Source organism: Haliotis cracherodii, unplaced genomic scaffold (genome assembly GCF_022045235.1).
Source record: "Haliotis cracherodii isolate W230 unplaced genomic scaffold, xgHalCrac1.p SCAF_14, whole genome shotgun sequence".
Taxonomy (NCBI): Eukaryota; Metazoa; Mollusca; class Gastropoda; order Lepetellida; family Haliotidae; genus Haliotis; species Haliotis cracherodii.
This window is the reverse complement of record NW_027266269.1, coordinates 13,173,614-13,196,467: the sequence shown is the minus strand read 5'-3', so window position 1 is coordinate 13,196,467 and position 22,854 is coordinate 13,173,614. Positions and strand designations below refer to the sequence as shown.

At 42.2% G+C, this 22,854-nt stretch overlaps 1 protein-coding gene across 1 annotated transcript in view; it reads left to right on the top strand.

Annotated features, from left to right (window-relative positions):
• Window positions 1-22,854, top strand: part of LOC139460228 (glycoprotein-N-acetylgalactosamine 3-beta-galactosyltransferase 1-like) — a 32,704-nt gene that overhangs the window by 9,420 nt on the left and 430 nt on the right. The gene's annotated exons all lie outside the window — the stretch shown is intronic.

Sequence of the window (22,854 nt, the reverse complement as noted above, 5' to 3'; positions counted from 1 at the left end):
CCTCGCGACACCAGACCATTCAGCCACACCACCATGTCACACCCACGCAACACCACACTAGCCAGCCACCACACCATGTCACACCCACGTAACACCACACCATCCAGCCACCACACAAAACCATACCCATGCAACACCACTACATCCAGTCACCACACCATGCCACACCCATGCAACACCACACCATCCAGCCACCACACCATGCCATGCCGAAACAACACCACACCATCCAGTCAACACACCATGGCACACCTACGCATCACCACACCATGCAGCCACCACACCATGTCACACCCACACAACACCACACCATCCAGCCACCTCACCATGTCACAACCATGCAACACCACACCACCCAGCCATCTCACCATGCCACACCTACGCAACACCAGACCATCCAGTCAACACACCATGTCCCACCCACGTCATACCACACCATCCAGTCAACCCGCCATGCCACACCCACGCAACACCACACTATCCAGTCAATACACCATCCAGTCAACACAACACCCGGCCACCTCACCATGTCACACCCACGGAACACCACACCATCCAGTCAACTCACCATGCCACACCCACGCAACACAACATCATCCAGTGAACACACCATCCAGTCAACACAACACCCAACCACCTCACCATGTCACACCGTTGCGGAACCAAACCATTCAGCCACCACACCATGCCACACCCACGCAACACCAAACCATCCAGCCACATCACCATGTCACACCCACGCAACACCAGACCATTCAGCCGCCACACCTTGTCACACCCGCGAAACACAACAACATCCAGTCACCTCACCATCCAGTCAACAAACCATGCCACACCCACGAAACACCACACGATCCAGTTAACACACCATGCCACACCAACGCAACACCAGACCATCCAGTCAACACAACATGCCACACCTAGGCAACATCAGACCATCCAGTCAACACACCATGTCACACCCACGTCATACCACACCATCCAGTCAATACACCATGCAGTAAACACACCACCAAGCCACCTCACCATGTCACACCCTCGCGACACCAGACCATTCAGCCACCACACCATGCCACACCCACGCAACACCAAACCATCCAGCCAACACAAAATGTCACACCCACGCAACACCACACCATCCAGCCACCACACCATGCCATACCCACGCAACACCAAACCATCCAGCCACCTCACCATGTCACACCCACGCAACACCAGACCATTCAGCCGCCACACCATGTCACACCCACGAAACACAACACCATCCAGTCACCTCACCATCCAGTCAACACACCATGCCACACCCACGAAACACCACACGATCCAGTTAACACACCATGCCACACCAACGCAACACCAGACCATCCAGTCAACACAACATGCCACACCTAGGCAACATCAGACCATCCAGTCAACACACCAGGTCACACCCATGTCATACCACACCATCCAGTCAATACACCATCCAGTAAACACACCACCAAGCCACCTCACCATGTCACACCCTCGCGACACCAGACCATTCAGCCACCACACCATGTCACACCCACGCAACACCACACCATCCAGCCACCACACCATGTCACACCCACGTAACACCACACCGTCCAGTCACCGCACCATGCCATACCCACGCAACACTACACCATCCAGTCACCACACCATACCACAACCACGCAACACCACACTATCCAGTCAAAAGACCACCCAGCCAACTCACTATGTTACACTCATGCTAACCCACACCATCCAGTCAACACACCATCCAGTCAACACAACACCCAGCCACCACACCATGTCACACCCACGCAACACCACACCATCCAGTCAACACCCCATGCCACACCCATGCAACACCACACCATCCAGTCAACACACCATCCAGTCAACACACCACCCAGCAACCTCACCATGTCACACCCTCGCGACACCAGACCATTCAGCCACCACACGATGTCACACCCACGCAACACTACACCATCCAGCCACCACACCATGTCACACCCACGTAACACCACACCATCCAGCCACCACACCATGCCATACCCACACAACACCACGCCATCCAGTCACCACACCATACCACACCCACGCAACATCACACCATCCAGCCACCACACCATGCAATGCCCACGCTTCACCACACCATCCGGTCAACACACGATGCAACACCTACGCATCATCACACTATCCAGTTAACACACCATGCCACACCCACGAAACACCACATATCCAGTCAACACAACATGCCACACCTGCGCAACACCAGACCATCCAGTCAACACTGCATGTCATACCCACGTTATACCACACCATCCAGTTAACACACCATGCCACACCCACAAAACACCACATATCCAGTCAACACAACATGCCACACCTGCGCAACACCAGACCATCCAGTCAACACTGCATGTCATACCCACGTTATACCACACCATCCAGTTAACACACCATGCCACACCCACGAAACACCACATATCCAGTCAGCTCACCATGCCACACCCACGCAACACCACATATCCAGTCAACACACCACCCAGCCAACTCACCATGTCACACCCATGCAACACCACACCATCCAGTAAACACACCATCCAGTCAACACAACACCCAGCCACCTCACCATGTCACACCCACGGAACACCACACCATCCAGCCACCACACCATGCCATGCCCACGCAACACAACACCATCCAGCCACCACACCATGCCACACCCACGCAACACCAGACCATTCAGGCACCACACCATGCCACACCCACGCAACACCACACCATCAGGCACCACACCATGTCACACCCTTGCGACATCAGGCACCACACCATGTCACACTCTTGCGACACCAGACAATTCAGCCACCACACCTTGTCACACCCACGCAACACCTATCTACACCACATTACAAAACAAAACACACAACTACAAGAATTAAATGGCAAGGTTTAACACGAGTGTGTTGACCAGGGGGCCCAGATAGTGTTTATCAGCTGTTATCAACGTTATCAACGCTGACATGGATAGCCTGACTCTCAGTAAACACCCTAGACACAGCTAGACTGGATTCAGTTCCCCAGTCATCACCTCGCCGCGATTTGTTTACTTGTTTCTTTGCGGCGCAGCAATAGACAACCTGCGCAAAATCCAGCCTGGCAATGGAAACCATGGGTTAACGTTGATAGCATGATCAACATGAAGGTACATAATCAGAAATCACCACAAGACCAAATAGCGTCCATTCCAATTTGGAATGAACGTTGGAATGCTTTGGAAAGATCGATCATTCCAAACTTTCCAAAGCTTGGAAAGATCGATCTTTCCAAAAAATCCAAAATTGGAATGGCAACATTTCCAAACATATTTCCAACATTGGAAATGTTTGGAATGACTTGGAATGGTTTGGAATGGTTTGGAATTGTTTGGAAATATGGTTAGAAGGAACAAGTTAAAATATGTTTTATCAGTAATTCGAACAATAAAAAGACTATGAGTTAGGGGCTTTAGGGGTTGCTTATATAGTAATTTTGAAATTTTGAGATTTGGAAAGAATGCCAAGAGTGGGTAGGGGACGAACTAAGGGAGCTGTGTGTTGGGTGGTTGTTAGATAAGGTAGTTTTGGTTTTATGATTTTATTTGGGGTTTAAATGCGACTAATTAGTCCTGTTTTAATTAGGTATAAACCTAAGGCTTTGAATTTTTCTAATTTATTTTGTGGATTTAGGATTGATTCTAGTGTAATTCCGGTTTTAAGATTTAGGGTGGTCTGTAGTGTTGTTCGGTGTGTTTGGTAGTGTGTGCAGTGAATGAGTACGTGTTCTGGTGTTTCTTGTTGTTTGCAATGTGGGCAGTTTCCTGTTGTGTGTAGTTTAGCTATTTTACGGTGATTATTTAGTTTGGTGTGGCCTGTTTGTAGTTTAGTAATTATTCTGTCGATTTTTTTGGATGGGTGTAGTATTTTTGGTTTATTTAGGTGTTTTTTTATTACTTTACTGATTTGGCTATTTAAGTTTTGGTATATATTTTGCCATTTTTTGTTGATTTTTTGTTTAGTGAGACTTTTGATTTCTGATTTTGAGCTGGGTAAGTTTAAGCTTATTTCTGGGAGTTAAAGGGATATTTTTGCTGTTTTATCTGCCTTTTCATTTCCAGAGATACCTACGTGGGCGGGGGTCCAAATGAACTCTATTTGTTTATCTGCCCTAGTTAAGTTGTTTGAGCTATTGAGTATTTGATTTATTAGTTTGGGGTGGTTTTTAGTGTTTTTATTTTTGAGGTTTATTTAGGTGGTTATTTAGGTTCGTGTGTCCTGTTTGGAGTTTTGTAATTAATCTGTCAATTTTTTTAGAGGGGTGTAGGATTTTAGGTTTGGCTAGTGGTTTTCTGAGCACTTTTTTTATTTGGCTATTTGAGTTTTGATATTGATTACGCCATTTTTTGGTTATTTTTTGTTTGTTTACACTTTTAATTTCTGATTTTGAGATGGGTAGGTTTAGGCTTATTTCTGGTATTTTAAGAGATAATTTAGCTGCTTTATCGGCGCTTTCGTTGCCGTAAATTCCTACGTGGGCGGGGATCCACAAGAAGGTTATTTGTTTGCCTGCTTTTGTTAGGTCGTTGGAGCTTTTAAGTATTTGGTTTATTAATTTAGGTCGTTTTGGGGTATTTTAGTTTTGGAGGGCTTGTAGTCCACTAAGGGAGTCGGTGAGAATTAGAAGTTTATTGTTGTTTTTAGATTGTTGGTTATGCAGGGCTGAGGCCATGCCCATAAGTTCGGCCGTGAATATAGATTGGTTGTTAGGGAGTCGGTAAGATTGTGTGGATATAACTGGTTGTGTGGTATGGACTCCGAAGCCTGGGTGGTTGGAGATCGGGTCTGAAGATACGTCAGTGTATATGTGACACCAATTTGGCCAATTTTCCCTGTATGTATGCAAGTGTGGTGGTTTTAGCTATGTTTGGGTCGGTTTGTTTATTTATTTGGTTAGCTAGCGTTGTATCTATTTTGGGTATTTTGAGTTTAGGGGTGAAGATATTATATTTTTTGCAGTTTTGTTTAAGATTTTGAGTTTGGTGTTCATTGAGGTAGTTAGTTATTCTTTGGGATATTGGGGTGAGTAAGGGGTGTTTGCGAGCTAGAGTTTGGTTTCTTGGGCTAATGTTTTGGTTAATTATGAGACAACTAATAGGTCTCAAGATTAAGTATTCGGCTGGATGGCAGCTGCCATTTAATTACAAAACAGACAGTCGTCTAGACGGCTCACATGTAAGTGCGCCGACAATCTTTGGTAACATCTAATTTATTGTTGTCTCACGCCAGAGCTGTGAATAATTCTGTTCATTGAACAATTGGAATTCAGGAAGTTATCAATAATTGTTTTACTTAACATAAGATAAGATAAGTTGTTTACAACATAATATTATGATGTCAGGACGTACTACAGTCAAAACCATATATTTTAAAATCAATTTCATGACAGACTATGATTTCTGTCCCGATTAGCAAATCAATGAGGTATCAGCTTCACCACATGTGCAAAGACCGCCTATACTTATATATATATATTTCATAACTATTCTCCAGTTAAAGTCCTATCCTCTTATAAAAAAATCCGTGAGAGTGATCATCATTAACGAAACTCATTCTCGTCAAAGAATAAAGAACAAATGAAGAATCAGATGCATACATTTATTGCCATGCTTCACGAAGTAGATTTACATACATTTGTGAATAGCACTTAAACTGTGATAATGAATTTTGACATTGTCCATATTATATATATATAAACGTCTCTAAACGTTGATACTTCAGACAAAAGCTAAGTCAGCTGTCTTTTAACGTTCAGGGGAAAAGGGTTCGCTTTCACAACTGAGCATTTGTTTTCACCAAAGGACAATCAAATCAAGCCCCAAACAGTAAAAATACACATATATGGTTAGCGACCGTCATTATACACCGAGGGGGAAAATTCGTCTGCTCTAACTGCCTTCACAAAAACATTCCAGCCCTTAATTATCGAGGCAGCTGTGACGTAGTAGCATTACATTCGCTGCGTTTGCAGCATATAAGATGTGTAATCTGTGGAGTGACTAAAGTAATATTACGGCTGAAATCTTACTTGCATGGTTGTTTTAATAGAAAACTTACGGTTTAAAAACACAAGTGTTCTTATATAACGTTTTTAGGTTTGGTTTATAAATACAAGAGAAGATTTTTTATACATATAACACTGGTCGAAAATACAGCTGAACAATAGAAAAATAAAAATAGGAGTTGTGAATAGTGACAAATTTTAATTACATCACCGTGTCAATAATTATTGATTGATTCCGTCAAACAACTGTCAAACCATTTATTGCCATGTACGTACATGTACACAGGAAGTCGGCGCTGTCGGAGGCTCAAGGTAAATAAACATCGTGGTTTAATGACGGGAGATCAGACGAACCGTGAATCAGGGGCACGCGACGTAATTACACCTAAAGGTGGTAGAACCAGGGTATTGTCTCTTGGACTGGCTAATTGACCGTCCGTATAATTGGTAAATATATTTGTTTTGACACCCGTGTTTCATGCGCATCCCGGCTCATATGCAGAATACAGTGATCAGCGGAGCGTGAACAACATGGATGCCGCCTTTCGGCCGTACCGAACAGTCAAGCTGCGATCTCGGAACTGAATCCAACTGCAAGCGGAGACAAGATTACTTCCCTTACCCAAACATGATCGTTGCTCAGAAATGTTCAAATCTATCTTCAGTAAATCATGAAATTAATGCGAGCTTGACATTTATGCGAAAAATGCGATCGTCAGTCCCTCTGATTATTTTAATATGTTTCATTTCATCATGATAAAAAAGTTAGTCACTTATAAGGTTACCACGTTGAAAATGGAAACGATCGTTAACAAAAACAACAAAATGTATTCTCTCATCACTCAGCCTAACAGTGATATAACTGCAAATTAAACAATCAAGTGCGCTAAAGTATTACACATGGTGGGTGGAGGACCAGGGGCACTTTGAGTTTGACAGGTGTCATCAACTGGTCAAGTAACATCACGGTTTGTATATTCACGTTGATTGGACAGTCTAGACTGGCGCCAACTAATCATGACGGTGTCTTCAGAACAGAACAGAACTTTATTTCTCCCAGGTTTAGGCTTACGAAATACCAACGTCCCCGACAAACCCGAAAACTCAGAACCCAAATTTAACTATAACCAGGCTAACTGGGATAAATTCCAAAATATCTGCAAACAAGCCAATCTAAACGAGATAGAACATAATGACCCAGAAACCTTCTGCAAAAACCTAACAGAATACATAATCACCTCAGCTAAAAATTCAATACCCTTTAGAAAAGCAAACAAATCAGGCAAACCCTCAGTACCCTGGTGGAACGAGGAAATAGAACAAACCAGACAAAAACGTAAAAAAGCCTTCAATAAAGCCAAACGCGACCATAACTACATACCTATAGCCCACAAACTAAACCATGAGGTCCAAAACCTAGTCAAAATAGCCAAAACCAGGGACTGGAAAAAATTTTTGCGAGGGATTAAATAACCGCACAGATGCCAGGACGGTCTGGCGCAAAATTCATGCCATTAGAGGCCTAAAAAGACACAAAAAAACTCCTAATATAAATAACTCAACCAACCCCAGCGAAAAAGCAAATAACCTAGCTAAACACTTTTCGACCATCAGCAGTAACAAAAACTTCAGTGATAAATTCCAAACAAAACTCAAAACAGAATCCAAACCTACCAAAGAATTAAACGATAACCTAGAAATAAACCAACCCTTCACAATAGAAGAACTAAACTATGTACTCCAAAACAGGAAAAAGGGAACAGCCCCAGGACTAGACCTAACATCCTACCAAATAATCAAAAAACTCCCTCCCAAGCTACTCCTGTCACTACTCAAACTCTATAATCTAATCTACCTAAACAGCCAGGTACCAACCTCTTGGAAACAGGCTCTAGTTATCCCTATCCCTAAACCCGACAAACCTACAAACCAAGCTAACTCTTACAGGCCAATATCTCTGACCTCAAACTTATGTAAAGTAATGGAATCTATGACCAAAAATAGATTACAACACTACCTAACTCTAAACAACACCATAAATACAGACCAAAGCGGGTTCACTCCTGGCCGCTCAACTCTAGACAATCTCGCCCGGTTAGAACAGGAGATCAAAACAGGACAACTCAACAAACAATATACTACAGGCATCTTCTTGGACTTCTCAAAAGCATTCGACATGGTTTGGCACAACGGGCTAATTCAAAAACTTAAAAAAATAGGACTAAAAGGACAAATCGTTAACTACATCCAGGACTTCCTAAATAACCGAAAAATCACAGTGGGTATAGACCAGGTTCTATCGGACCAGTGTCCCCTAGAAAACGGCACTCCCCAGGGCAGCATTCTTAGCCCAACACTCTTTAACATAATGATCAATGACCTCTTCGAGGGCCTATCCCCTAAAATTAAAACATCCAAATTCGCAGATGACGGAGCCCTCTGGATCCGCACAAAAAGTATGTCAACTTCCCAAAATCTACTCCAAAAATCCCTAAATAAAATACAGCAATGGGCAGACAAGTGGGGCTTCTCCCTAAACTCCGAAAAAACTACAGGAATAGTCTTCAAACACCGAAAAATGAAACACACCACCCCAAATCTTAAATTAAACAATAAACCAATTAAGTTCCAAAAACAAACCAAATTCCTAGGGCTAATCTTCGATCAACACCTAACATGGGAGGCCCACGTTAAAAACTTAACAACTAAATGCAGCAAAGATCTAAACGCACTAAGATGCCTCACCGGCTCCAACTGGGGGGCCTCCAAAGATACTCTACTCTCTCTCTACACATCACTAATTAGGTCTAAATTAGATTACGGATGTGCGATCTATGATACGCTTAGCAATAACCAAACCAAAAAACTAGACTCAATCCAATACCAAGCTCTTAAAATAGTCACACGTTCCCAACATGGCACCTCTCTCACTTCACTTCAGGCCTTAACAGGAGAAATGCCACTAAACCTACGTAGGCAACACTTAACCCTTAATTTCTGGGCCTCGTCCCAATCAAACCCTCTCATCCAAAACCTCATAAACGAAAATATCCGCCCTCGTAACCAGGCTCTAACTAGGAAGCACCCTTTACTTACTCCAATATCTCAACGAATTTTCAACTACCTAAACGAAAACCAAATAGATGACCTCCAACAAAACTGCAAACCATCAAATATATTTACCCCAAAACTAAAAATACCCCAAATAGACACATCTCTGGCAAACTCAATAAACAAACAAACCGATCCAAACATAGCTAAATCCACCACACTAGCTTACATACACGAAAACTGGCCAAATTGGTGCCACATCTACACAGACGGATCTTCCGATCCGATCACAAATCGCACTGGTTTCGGAGTCCACATAGCACAACCAAATAGGAACACTCAATCTTATCGACTCCCAAACAACCAATCCATCTTCACTGCAGAGTTAATGGGCATAGCATCCGCCCTCCATAACCAACATGCTAAAAAACATAAAAAAATCCTAATACTCACAGACTCACTAAGTGGACTACAGGCCCTCCAAAATAAAAACACCAAAAACCGCCCTAAACTCATTAACCAAATACTCAAAAGCGCAAATGACTTAACAGAGGCAGGCAAACAAATAGCATTTATCTGGATCCCAGCCCACGTAGGAATATATGGAAACGAAAACGCCGATCAAGCCGCCAAAAAATCCCTCAAAATTCCTGAAATAAGCCTTAATCTACCAATATCTAAAGCAGAGATCAAAAGCATTAACAAACGTAAAATCACCCAAAAATGGCATAAGACATACCTAAAAACAAACACACAGATAATCAAAATCCTCAAAAAACCTCTAACCAAACCTAAAATCCTCCATCCATCCAAGAAAATTGATAGAATAATCACCAAACTCCAAACAGGTCACACTAAACTAAACAGTCAACTCCTAAAAATAAAAAAAACACGCAACCGGAAAATGCCCACACTGCCCACACCTGGAAACAATAGAACATGCACTCATACACTGCACGCACTACCAAACCCACCGAGCAACACTCCAAACAAATCTAAAACTAGATAAAGCCATAACCCTAGAATCAATCCTAAATCCACATAACAATATAGAAAAATTTAAAGCACTAGGCGTATACTTAACTAAAACCAATCTAATGATCCGCATCTAAAAACACTCAACCACAACACATAAACAAACAAACACACACCAACACACTCCCTTAGTACACTACCACACCCCTAGGCATGCATTCCAAATTTCAAAATCTCCAAAACTTATATAAGCAACCACTAAAACCCCCCTCTGGTTGCAACACCTTTATTTTCCCTTCAAAACCACGCTAAATGGCCCGACCGGGCCCGTGTGCGAAATACGCTCCAGTCGGAAAGCGCACGTTAAATCTCCAAACGTAAGTAAGTAAGTAAGCTTACGTGGATAACGGAAAATTTTGTTTAAGTGATAGCACATTTGTAATTCAATCTAATATACTTTCCTTGTTGATTATATGGCTGTGGTCGTAGATCCGGATCTATCTAAATATGCTCAGTATATATACAGGGTTTATTGTTATACTATTCGGATTAATAGATACAATTGAGTATTTATACTCTTGATCATAAAGTTAGTCACTACTTTCACACTTTGATTTGTATGATTTGGGTTATGATTAAATTGACAAAATAAGAAATCATTCCGTGTATATGTGTATTATATATTGTACCCTAATACGTAATTAAATTGTGTATAAATAAGTGCACTAGGTTAATTACTGTAATTGATTATTTGATAAACATATTCACATTTAGTTGTGTGATATGTCACAGAGGTAAAGCTAATTCATAACAACTAATTGTACCATTTATTTGGTTTCTATCTTTTATATGAAACCACTGCTATAACATGGGGTGATAAACTTCATTGGCAATAGCCGTAGTATATAATTGTCCACATGAACAGTCTACTCTGTTCCAGATATGTTTATTCATTTTGTCAGCATTTAAATCGTTGCATTCCTGGCTCAATGATTCATTTGACGAAATCTTGTTCCCTGTTTTGAATTACCGTCAGATAGTTCCAGAACAATTATAAAATTTTCAGCCCTATGTGTTGCGCATAATTCCGAGATAATTAGAAGTTCATATTCTTGTACGAACACTTATCAAAATTCATTTATACCTAGTACTATTATGTACATATGTATATTAGTTCAAATTATAATAATGAGGCCCTCTATAATCTTCGAAACGGTCTTTGTTCTACGACAACCGTAAGTCGGTATGGGAAAACAAAATATTTGTTTAATTGATCAAAGTTCAAAGTCAATGTCATATGATTATAGACAAGGAAGATAAGAAATAAAATATAAAGAGTAGCCACTTTAAATGACAGAATTTCTTTTAGTTAAATTTGCTCATGATTTGGTCTTTTCGTGGTACATAGTGCCAAAAAACTCTTAATTATTTACTTTCATGTCATTACTAATCTCACATAAGGTCAAAAGTTGTACAACTTTTAACAGATATGATTATGACATGTTGTATCCAAACATTTCCAAACATTTCCAAACAAATCCAAACAAATCCAAGCTTGGAAATATGACCTTTCCAAATATTGGAATGGTCATATTTCCAATTGGAATGGTGGTATTTCCAAGTTTTGGATTTTTTGGAATGGATGATATTTTGTCCAGTGCACAAAGCCTGACCACCCGATGACTAATTTAGACGACTTTTTTAACAAGCATGAGGTACGTGGGGCCTCATTCTGAGGCGGAGTCCCCACAGGGTGTGTCGATACAAATAGCCGTTGTTTTGTCGAATAATCGAGAATCGGTATACTCTGGCTTTGACAGCCTTAGCGTTAGATTAACAGTGGTTGGCGATCTCATGGTATATTTCAAAGAGGGTAGTTCAATAGACGGTGGTCATATTGAGAGTTAACTGTGACGTCGCTGAATATACCAATAGACGGTGGTTATACTGAGAGTTAACTGTGACGTCGCTGATTATACTACTAGAGGGTGGTCATACTGAGAGTTAACTGTGACGTCGCTGATTATACTACTAGACGGTGGTCATACTGAGAGTTGACTGTGACGTCGCTGATTATACTACTAGACGGTGGTCATACTGAGAGTTAACTGTGACGTCGCTGATTATACCAATAGACGGTGGTCATACTGAGAGTTAACTGTGACGTCGCTGATTATACCAATAGACGGTGGTCATACTGAGAGTTAACTGTGACGTCGCTGATTATACCAATAGACGGTGGTTATACTGAGAGTTAACTGTGACGTCGCTGATTATACCAATAGACGGTGGTCATACTGAGAGTTAACTGTGACGTCGCTGATTATACCAATAGACGGTGGTCATACTGAGAGTTAACTGTGACGTCGCTGATTATACCAATAGACGGTGGTCATATTGAGAGTAAACTGTGACGTCGCTGATTATACTACTAGACGGTGGTCATATTGAGAGTTAACTGTGACGTCGCTGATTATACTACTAGACGGTGGTTATACTGAGAGTTAACTGTGACGTCGCTGATTATACCAATAGACGGTGGTCATATTGAGAGTAAACTGTGACGTCGCTGATTATACCAATAGACGGTGGTTATACTGAGAGTTAACTGTGACGTCGCTGATTATACTACCGTAGCAATTAACGCTGGTCATCAAACTTCCACATTACCGTGGAATTGAACCCCTAGAATATTGGCAGTGCTACCTCCCGCTTCTCCCGTCGTGGAACTAATCTAAACACTGTCTCGCTCTACTTGCAGGGCAAGGAATGTTGCAGCCAGCTGACAATAAGTTTTCACTACGTGGATCCTAAGCAAATGAGGACGCTGGAGTTTCCGTTATATAGGATTAGTGTCTAGGGGAGAAAATCCGAACCACGACTTTTTCACAACTTCTTCCAAATAGGTGTCGTGCCGTCACTACCCCCGCCGACTACGACTACTCGCAAACCAGGTGCAGAAAAACAAACTAGTAAACATGCCAAAAAAGTTGCAAAACAAAGGTGAATGGACATCAAGTGCCTGTTCTTTTTGGAATGACGAATACCAGTTTACGGGTCGACAATGTTCCATATCTGGTGCTGGAAGTCTCATTAGTTCCGTGTGTGAAACTGGAATAGTGTCTCTATGGTAACAGAGTAATCATTCTCCTGCATACATGTTCGGGGCATGGATGGCCACATCATTGAAGGAGTCGCATTCGGAGTCCCACAGGCGTGGCAGAAACCTACGCTCGTGGGTTCGAATGCCAGAGTCGCCCTGTTTGTTTCTAGGTGTACGAGCACTAAACCGGTGCTCGTGGGTTCGAATGCCAGAGTCGCCCTGTTTGTTTCTAGGTGTGCGACCACTATACCGGTGCTCGTGGGTTCGAATGCGAGACTCGCCCTGTTTGTTTCTAGGTGTGCCAGCACTATACCGGTGCTCGTGGGTTCGAATGCGAGACTCGCCCTGTTTGTTTCTAGGTGTGCCAGCACTATACCGGTGCTCGTGGGTTCGAATGCCAGACTCGCCCTGTTTGTTTCTAGGTGTGCCAGCACTATACCGGTGCTCGTGGGTTCGAATGCCAGAGTCGCCCTGTTGTTTCTAGGTTTGCCAGCATTATACCTGTGCTCGTGGGTTCGAATGCCAGATTCGCCCTGTTTGTTTCTAGGGGTGCCAGCACTATACCGCTGCTCGTGGTTTTCACCAGCGCGGTAAACATCTAAGACGTTCCTCCTGTGACAGACGCTCCGTGGTGTAACTTGAGTACTGTCAAAGCGGGATAAAGCCAAAGTCACTCGCTCATTAATTAGAGCGTGTGATTAATCACAAAACATGGAACTGAATAAGCTCCGTCCAGGTATATATTCAGCAGTAAAACTTTGTCGCGAATAGCTGCACCAGTGCTCATGCGGCGTTAAAGAATTGTGTGAGTGAGTGAGTAAGTTAGATTTAACGCCGCTTTTAGCAATGTTCCAGCAGTATCACGGCGGCGTACACCAGAAATGACTTCACACATTGTACCCATGTCGGGAATCCAACCCGGGTCTTCGGCGTGGCGAGCGAACGCTTTAACCACTAGGCTACCCGACCGCCCGTTAAACAATTGTCGCTTATATCTACCCAGTAGCCAACATGTGTGAACTTGCAGAGAACACGCCAGCAGCGTTCAACAACAGGAGCCTGTTTGACCAAATCACATATAGCATCCATCACAGAGTACTAAACAAACAACATCACGATAATTGATCTGCAGGTAACCTCCCAAATGTCAGGCGAGGTAAGATTGAATGCACTAGTAAGTGTTACCCGTTGTCCACTACAGATAACAGAGAACCAAAATGAGGTACATGAATGGTATGTTTATTATATATTTATATTGATGACAAATTTAAGCAAAGTATGGTATATTTGAATATTGTGACAGACTGGTGATAGTTCCAACAAGATATCACTCTATATGAATCACAGTTCGTGTGATTGCTCATCATACGAGATATTCTTGCTCAAGTCTGCTTTAGCAAATGTCCATCTGCATCCTAATATCCAAGAGGGGTCTTCTGCCCAGTGCACAACTTCTCCTTCAGACGCAGCACACACACCCACTCAGTCTAATGGACACCTTCTGCCTGGGTGGGGAAGGAACACCATAGTCTGTCTGGGTCAGCTTACCACCACCTGACACCTCTATCTCTTGTATCAGTTCCAAACAGTCAACATTTTCCTCTTGTCCTCTTGATACGTCCCCTGTGTGTGGTCTGGCCTCCGGTTCGATTCTTGGAGCACGTGAACCCCTCAGGCAAGATGTGGGGCTCCTTTCTGCGACTCAATAAATTCGTCCGACTTTCATTTCATGTTATATACCACATGTGGGATTGTTAATATTGTGAATGTGTTCTTCTTAGTAACATTTAATAAATTTGATAAGATGCTAAATAAACTCTTAGGTCAAACGATTTTATTAAAATACACTGAGTCTCACAACTATATCATCAGAAAACAACTACATGCAACCGGGGGACACGGGTAGCCCAGTCGTCTAAGGCGTCGCGATTGGCTGTGCAGAGTTGCGTCCCTTGGGCACGCCAGAAACCTGTGATTGTGGGTTCGAATCCCGGTTCACCCCGATTATGTTTCTAGGTTTGTCAGCACCATACCCGTGCTCGTGGGTTTCACCGAAGTGGTAAACGTCTGTGACCTGCATCACTTCGGGCTTTCCTCCCACATTAAGCTGACACGCCGTGATATAACACCTTTTAAATGCGGCGTTAAACCCAACTCACTCACTCACATGCAACCGGAAACAGATCAAACACCACCTTTTAACACAGTCATAATCTGGTTCATCTGTCTCACCCACATGAGCTCACAGTTGGGAGATGCTCATTAATTAAGTAGGTAAGGCTAGGCAGTGATACTAGTCGCACCTTACCTATTTGTCGCACAACTTCGAGTGGTCAGTGCAGTTGATCCTATATTCATTTTCAGGTGGAATTAGCGTTTCGTTGAAAGTTCATCTACACTGTGTTGTTCATCGTCGAAGACGTTTTACTACCACTTCAGTCACTGTATTCCGCGACGTGAAGTTCAGTGTAACGTTAGTTTGTTGTTTTACGCCGCACTCAGAAATATTCCAGCTATATGACGGCGGTCTATAAATAATCGAGTCTGGACCAGACAATCTAGTGACTGATATCATGAGTATCGATCCTCGCAATGTGGGATCGATGTCAAACATCAACCAAAGCAGCGAGCCTGGCCACCCGACCCCGTCAGTTGCCTCTTACGACAAACATGGGTGCTGAAGGATTATTCTGAAACGGATCTTCGCGGATGGAATTGTATATGAAGACGAGATACTTTTCCCCCGAGATTCTAGCTCTTACTTTGGCACCAGATTGTCTGGTCCAGACTCGATTATTTACAGATTTACAGTGCGGGGTTTAACAACAAACAAACAAACAAACAAATCACTTTGGCCAGTTCTAAATTATCAAACATTAATATGTGAAATAACATCTGAATGTGGGATGGTCGGGTAGCCTAGTGGTTAAAGCGTTCGCTCGTCACGTCAAACACCCAGGTTCGATTCTCGACATGGGTACAATGTGTGAAGCCCATTTCTGGAGTCCCCCTGTCGTGATATTGCTAGAATATTACTGAAAGCGGCGTAAAACCATACTCACTAATTCATCATCTAAATGGTTAAAAATGATACGCTTTGCCTTTTACATTCAATAGAGCAACAGCTGAGCGCGTGTTTTATCACGAGAGAGTCGTGTTGCACGTGCGGAATTGAGTAGGTTCCAATTGTGTCCTGTGCTCGCATGCTTTTTCGTGAATTGTATTCGAGCGACCGTTTTCGTTTACCAAAATATGTACATAGATATTCATCTTTTTAAATTTGTTCACCATGATGTTCAGAATGTCATTCTCGCTTATATTAAAGCGTGTGGCAGTTTTGATACTTTATAAAATATCCAGGTACTTCGCAAACCTTTATTATGGACAAGGTGTAAATGGGCCTGGTTGCCCGAACACCTATAAAATATTTTACTAATCAATCAATCAAATCAATCTTTTTAAAGTATTTTAAAGTGTAAAAGATGGTTTATAATTTGAATAAAGCACTTTTCCTCGAGTTTTTCTCTATGAAATTCAAAACTCACAAACTAGGAATAGGATGCGGGGTATAAATCTCATAATATATTCTATTTATTTTTAAAATCAAAACTATATATCAAAGCTCGTGATAGTGTTTTTTTCTCTCCGAGAAGTAAAATATGTTTGACCATCAAACAAACCATGCAACGACTCCTTCCTTATTTAATGTGCAGTAACTTGCTTGTACAAATGTACCACGTGTCTTATATAACTACGTGAAGCTCGAGCATATTTTGGACGACGCGAGTTCGCGCCTTTGCACTGAAAAGGGACCGTCTCAGTATGTTTTGATTATAAACATTTGCCCTGGGAGAGAATGTGTCTTAAAAGTAGACTTTGTATACCGCCCCGTTGTTATGAAAAAGCATTGACGAGTTTTCAACACGTGAAGAACGAGAAAAGCATGAATTTATCGCCTTGTCTTGTGGTATAAATGTGAAAACGAGGTCAAATGTCTTTAGTAGGCTCGGAAAACCTAACTTAGCAAGGGAATACCTTTCTTGTATGATGGCGTCTTGGGAAGGAATTGCACGTGAGTTAACTGGAGACGTACAACTAAAAATCCTTCAGACACACGCCATGAGATGTTCTTACCTGGTGTTGGCAGGCTTAAGGATATCAATGTCCTGGGTCACTGCAAGTTGTCTGTTGGACGTAATTCTTGTTTGGTTGTGACAAGTAGATCAAATAGATTAGGGGCGGCCAGTACTGCTTTGCAGATGTGCGTCGGCGGGGGTGCGGGGGTGCGGGGGGTTATGGTAGCGGGGGTGCGGTGGGGGTATGATAGGGTGTGTGTCACGCAGGTTGTTGTATTTTTTTGGTTTTCTCTCGTTGTGAAACTGGAATGGACAGATTCAGTACTTGGGAGCAATTTTTCCTGTCCGCTGCGACCGTTTTCTCAGTAGGGCACGCGAAGTAGGGTCGTACGAGCAAGCTAGCCATTAGCTAGTCTTCTTTAGTGCGGCAGTAAGTGAAGGTTTCTGCAACTGGTGACAATGTGCGCTGGGCGGAGTCTGCTCGAGGTGCGGGTTAAATGGCACAACTAGGATTTAGAGACTGCGTTGGGTAGGGCGAGCATGACGAAGGAGCGACATTGGATGAACCAATTGACTTCACACTTTTGCTAAATTCTTATTGTCATTGGCTAGCTGGTCCTTCAAATTTAAAATTTGGGGCGACTGCGAGGCACCAGTGCGGCAGATGGTACTCCCCGACCCCCTGATTATTTATTTTACTCCCATTGACTGGAGATTTTGGACCGCTTTTTGTTTAATTAAGGCTCCTGTAAAAACCTTGATTCACTGCTTTGTGTTGATGGCTTAGCCATCATGACTAGAGGGGGGGTCCCGGGCGCAGGAATAGGGTAGGTTATGTAAGGCCGTGCCGGGCTGGTTAGCATAGACTTAGGGCCGGGCAGTGTCGAGGCAGGAGACCTTCTATAAATTCCTCCCATCGAAATCGGCTGTGCGTGCCTCAACGTGGCATGGGGGTGAACATCCCTCGGGGTGGCTAAAGTAGCACAACGTCCTGGCTGAAACGTGACTGAACCTTGCATTTAAATATGTTAATGTAAACAGAGACCATATAGTAAATTTTATGGTCTCTGATGTAAATGTCTAAACTAAGCAATGCCATTTAATTATTGATGTATATTATATTATAATAGTGATATATACTTGAATATATTGCAGTTTATGATGTTGGTAACAATCGTTTGATTTCTGTGATTGCATGTTTTCTTTGTTCAATGCATGGCTTTGGTTTGTTCTTTGCACGTGTTAAATAATGAGTTTCCTTTCAGCAAGTGTATTTAGCATAACGATAGAAGCATGTTTTTCTTTTTTCATCACAGAATCATCGGAAGAGGGGTGCTGTTTTTATTTGTTTCAGTCAATTTCTCGTCCATTACTTGGATTTGTTCTTTTTGTATATATTTTTATTAATATATGATGTACCCTGTGTGTGAGCCTATGTACCCCGTGTCGTCAGGTGTGATGTACCCTGTGTGAGCGTATGTACCCCGAGTCGTCAGGTGTGATGTACCCTGTGTGTGAGCGTATGTACCCCAAGTCGTCAGGTGTGATGTACCCTGTGTGTGAGCGTATGTACCCCGAGCCGTCAGGTGTTATGTACCCTGTGTGAGCGTATGTACCCCGAGTCGTCAGGTGTGATGTACCCTGTGTGTGAGCCTATGTACCCCGAGTCGTCAGGTGTTATGTACCATGTGTGTGAGCGTATGTACCCCAAGTCGTACAGAGGCTCACACACGGGTACATCACACCATATGCCCCTAGTGATCAGTTGACAACGAATTTCTCACTCGCATTCATTCATACAGACCCTGAATATATGTCCCAAGTTTCACGGACTGAAGCGCTTTCACTCGACGACACAAACGAACCGAGTTCCGTGTACCCAATGCATTCAGATAAAACTCGGCTCATTTTAGCTCAAAAATAGTATTGCGAGATACGCAAGTTGCCTAATGTGTGTTCCGATTGATTTCTCATCGGGCTACATGGAAAGTGAGTTTCCTTAAGAAATCCGGAGTTTGTATTTTAATGTAATAAACTTTTAATGCTACTGATAAAACCATAAATTGACGTATATATTATCCTTGAAAATCAGTTGTGAAACCATTTTGATTGTTTATCCGCAATAATTCGCAGTTTAATCCAACCGCAAGATACCCCACGCTGTTGTGCATGTCAACAACACTGCTCACATCTTCATCTCAACCTAATCTGAGAAATTGAGATGTTTACGTCACTTCCGAAATTGTGCGGGGGAAAGGGTCGAGGCTATTTATAGTAACTGAATTGAGATACAACACACTGGATAATCATTTGATCAGGAGAAGTCAACTCGCCCAATAACTCAACAAATCTATGAAGTACGTTTCTTTTTAACAATGGCATACGTTTTCTGATATTTGGACATTTGTAAACGTAGATGTACAAACATGCGAAAATATTCACCTCCTAATGTTCAATATCAGAAAACCTGTGCACATATTAAAAAGACACCTACCTACATAGATTTGTTAAAATAAAAAAGGTGATTTCGTTCATGCTCTGAGATTTCATGCACTTAAAGCTGCAATGCAATCTTTCTTAAGGGAAGTGATTAAAACTGCTGGGTATGTATATAAACACAATGAAGGATATCATATTGCAAGGACTGATACAAATGGTTGTCACCCTGGCAGCCTCGGCTGTCAAACAGAAGATAAAATTGACACGTACGTTCTCCTCATGCACGAAGCACATAGATCACGGCCATGCGAGTGTGTATTGGTTCGTGTGTTCAACTCACGGAAATGCTGGAGCCATTTTCAGGAGCCATTGTCCTCGTTATTCAATTATTGTGACTTACTCTTTTACGGAAAACAAATTGTGTACATATTATTTGACGAAGGATTAAGTGTCGTGAATCTTGTTTTCGATAGCGACGTTTCCACTCCAAACTTCATTGACCAATTGCAATACATACAAACCAAAACCCTTTAAAAAGTGCAGATATTAATATAAAAACATCCACATATCAATGATCAGATCTCGCATAAATTAGTAAATTAGCACGATTGTGAATACATATTATATCAGGACAAGTTTCCTCTTGAATAAGGGAATGAATGTTAATCTGTCCCCGAGATGACACCATCTATTATAACAACGGTGGAACATGGGAATTCAGGTATACACTGGCTTTGGGGGAAATTTTGTAATATTATAATACGTATTAACAATTGATTGACGAAAGACTAAGAAATAACAACTTTCCTACGCTTTACACTTTAAATATTTTAGAAACAAATGTGACTGAATAAGCCTATATAATCCTATGCACACACTGGTGTAACTGCATTGATAAACCTACTGGCTGTTTGTGTAACTCGATATGGAGTTTTTGAAATTGTGATAACACCTAGTAGGAGGTATTATAACGATTGTAACACCTCGCAGGAGTGCTTCCGTTCAGATTGCAACATGTAATGAAATGTAAAATCAAATGACAAATGTTTTCTTTGTATTCCCGAGGATCGAATTCGCAAACTTCATATCTGTAGCCCAGTGAGTGTACCACAAGGCTACAGATGGGTTGATAAGCTGCACTTCTATTTACGATGTCCTTTTAAAGATCCGTACGCCAGCAACAGGCTGTACAATGAATGAGCGTCAGTCAAAGGAAAACGTGTAATAGTCTCAGCCTACGAGACGCACGTGCAGATTTCGTGCCACTGCGAAACCCACGTGCTGAGGTCACCGGTTTCATTGAACCGAGTTCACGACTGCAAGCGATATTTCATCTCTGATACAGGTTATACATTTGCGAGTTTTTATTACAGTTATTTCATTAAAAACGTTGTCTATGCGATGAGTCGGTTTATAAGTTGAACAAACCATGTCTCCTTGACATTACTAGAGATTGTAAACCCTCACATTCGGGAACGTCTCTCATGTGAGTGTTTACAATCTCTAGTAATCCCTCGGAGACTGGTTTCTCCTACACATAAACATACTAAAGTTTGTGCAGTGATGCTGTGGTGCAGTGAGAAGCTGCATCTTACACGAGGAGGTAGTTTCAGGGTACGTGTCCGCCAAGCCATGGACAACTTAAGAACTGTACATCTAAGCAAGGCCAAGCTTGAGACTGGATGAGCAGACACGTGACTGACGCTTTGTCTCTGAAAATATATACATTTGATAGACAAATAACTCCATTAAAGTTGAAAAGTGAGATGAGGAAAATCTAGACTTGTTTTGTTTTGGGCTTTTTGCGTGACAGAAAAGGCTGGGCGGAAGGGAAAATAATGTGGGTAAACTGGACCAGCAACTGACCCTACAGAAACTCGTTATGAATGCTGATTGCATAACCAAGCTTGATACATGTACCTAGATGTCTCGAGATAGATACTTAGATAACTGGGCTGGATTTTCCCAGATCGTGACATGTAAACTGTGTGTACACACTAGTAAAGTGTTGAAAGTTCCTTTTACTTTCAGTAGTATACTTATTTCTATTTGGTTTCCAAGGTTGACACCCATTTCTGGTGTCCCCCGCCGTGATATTGCTGGAATATTGCTAAAAGCGGCGTAAAACCAAACTCACTCACTCACTCCAAGGCTGACAAGGGTCTCTTATCTTGCGAAAAGGTTGGTTTCACTTCCGGAGCAATAATCACTCCCTCATAAGATGTTCAATATCACATCAGAACCTTTGCTGGACTTGGGCTTTGGGTGTGCGAACAGTTTGGTCCAATTTTTGACCCATGAAGATCCGGATTAGAATAGGTCTGCATTAACCCATGCTTGCTGTAAAAGGCGACTTTACTCAGACACCGCCGTCATAAAGCTGGAATATTGCTGAGTGCGGCGTTAAACAACAAACTGATAGTCACTCACTAGCTACTGAATGCATAGTTACTGATATAGGTCGGATAGTAACACTCTAGCTACTGTATGAATAGTTACTGGTATAGATCTGATAGGGACACATTAGCTACTGAAGGAATGCAGAGTTGTGTCCCTTGGGCAGGCCAGAAACCTATGATTGAGGGTTCGAATCCCGGTTTCACCGAAGTGGTAAACGTATGAGGCCTGCATCACTTCGGGCTTTCCTCCCACATAAAGCTGACACGCCGTGATATAACTGGAATACTGTTAAAAGCGGCGTTAACCCCAACTCACTCATTCAACTTCTAAATGCCTCTCAAAGAAGTTCAATAACTGTGATGGGATTGTATTCGAAGAAGACCACATAAATATCTACGTGAAGTTATTCGCTTTGCTCTGTGGTGATGATAGAAGAGTGAAGACCTAGGTATTATAATTTGTCCATTAACTGCCCGCTCAAGTTATGAAGTTATTCGACGCTACAGTAACGCCAGTCTTAACCTACGGATCAGTAAAATGTGGATATTTGAAAACTGAAATATGATTGAAAATATCCACTTAAAGTTCAAAAGAAAAATAATATTATTATCTGTTAGGAAAATTACACCACAATTATATGACGTCACAATGACGGAAGTACCATCACTTGGAAGTAACCAAGTAACCAATTATAGAATGGTTTCCTACATTATGGTG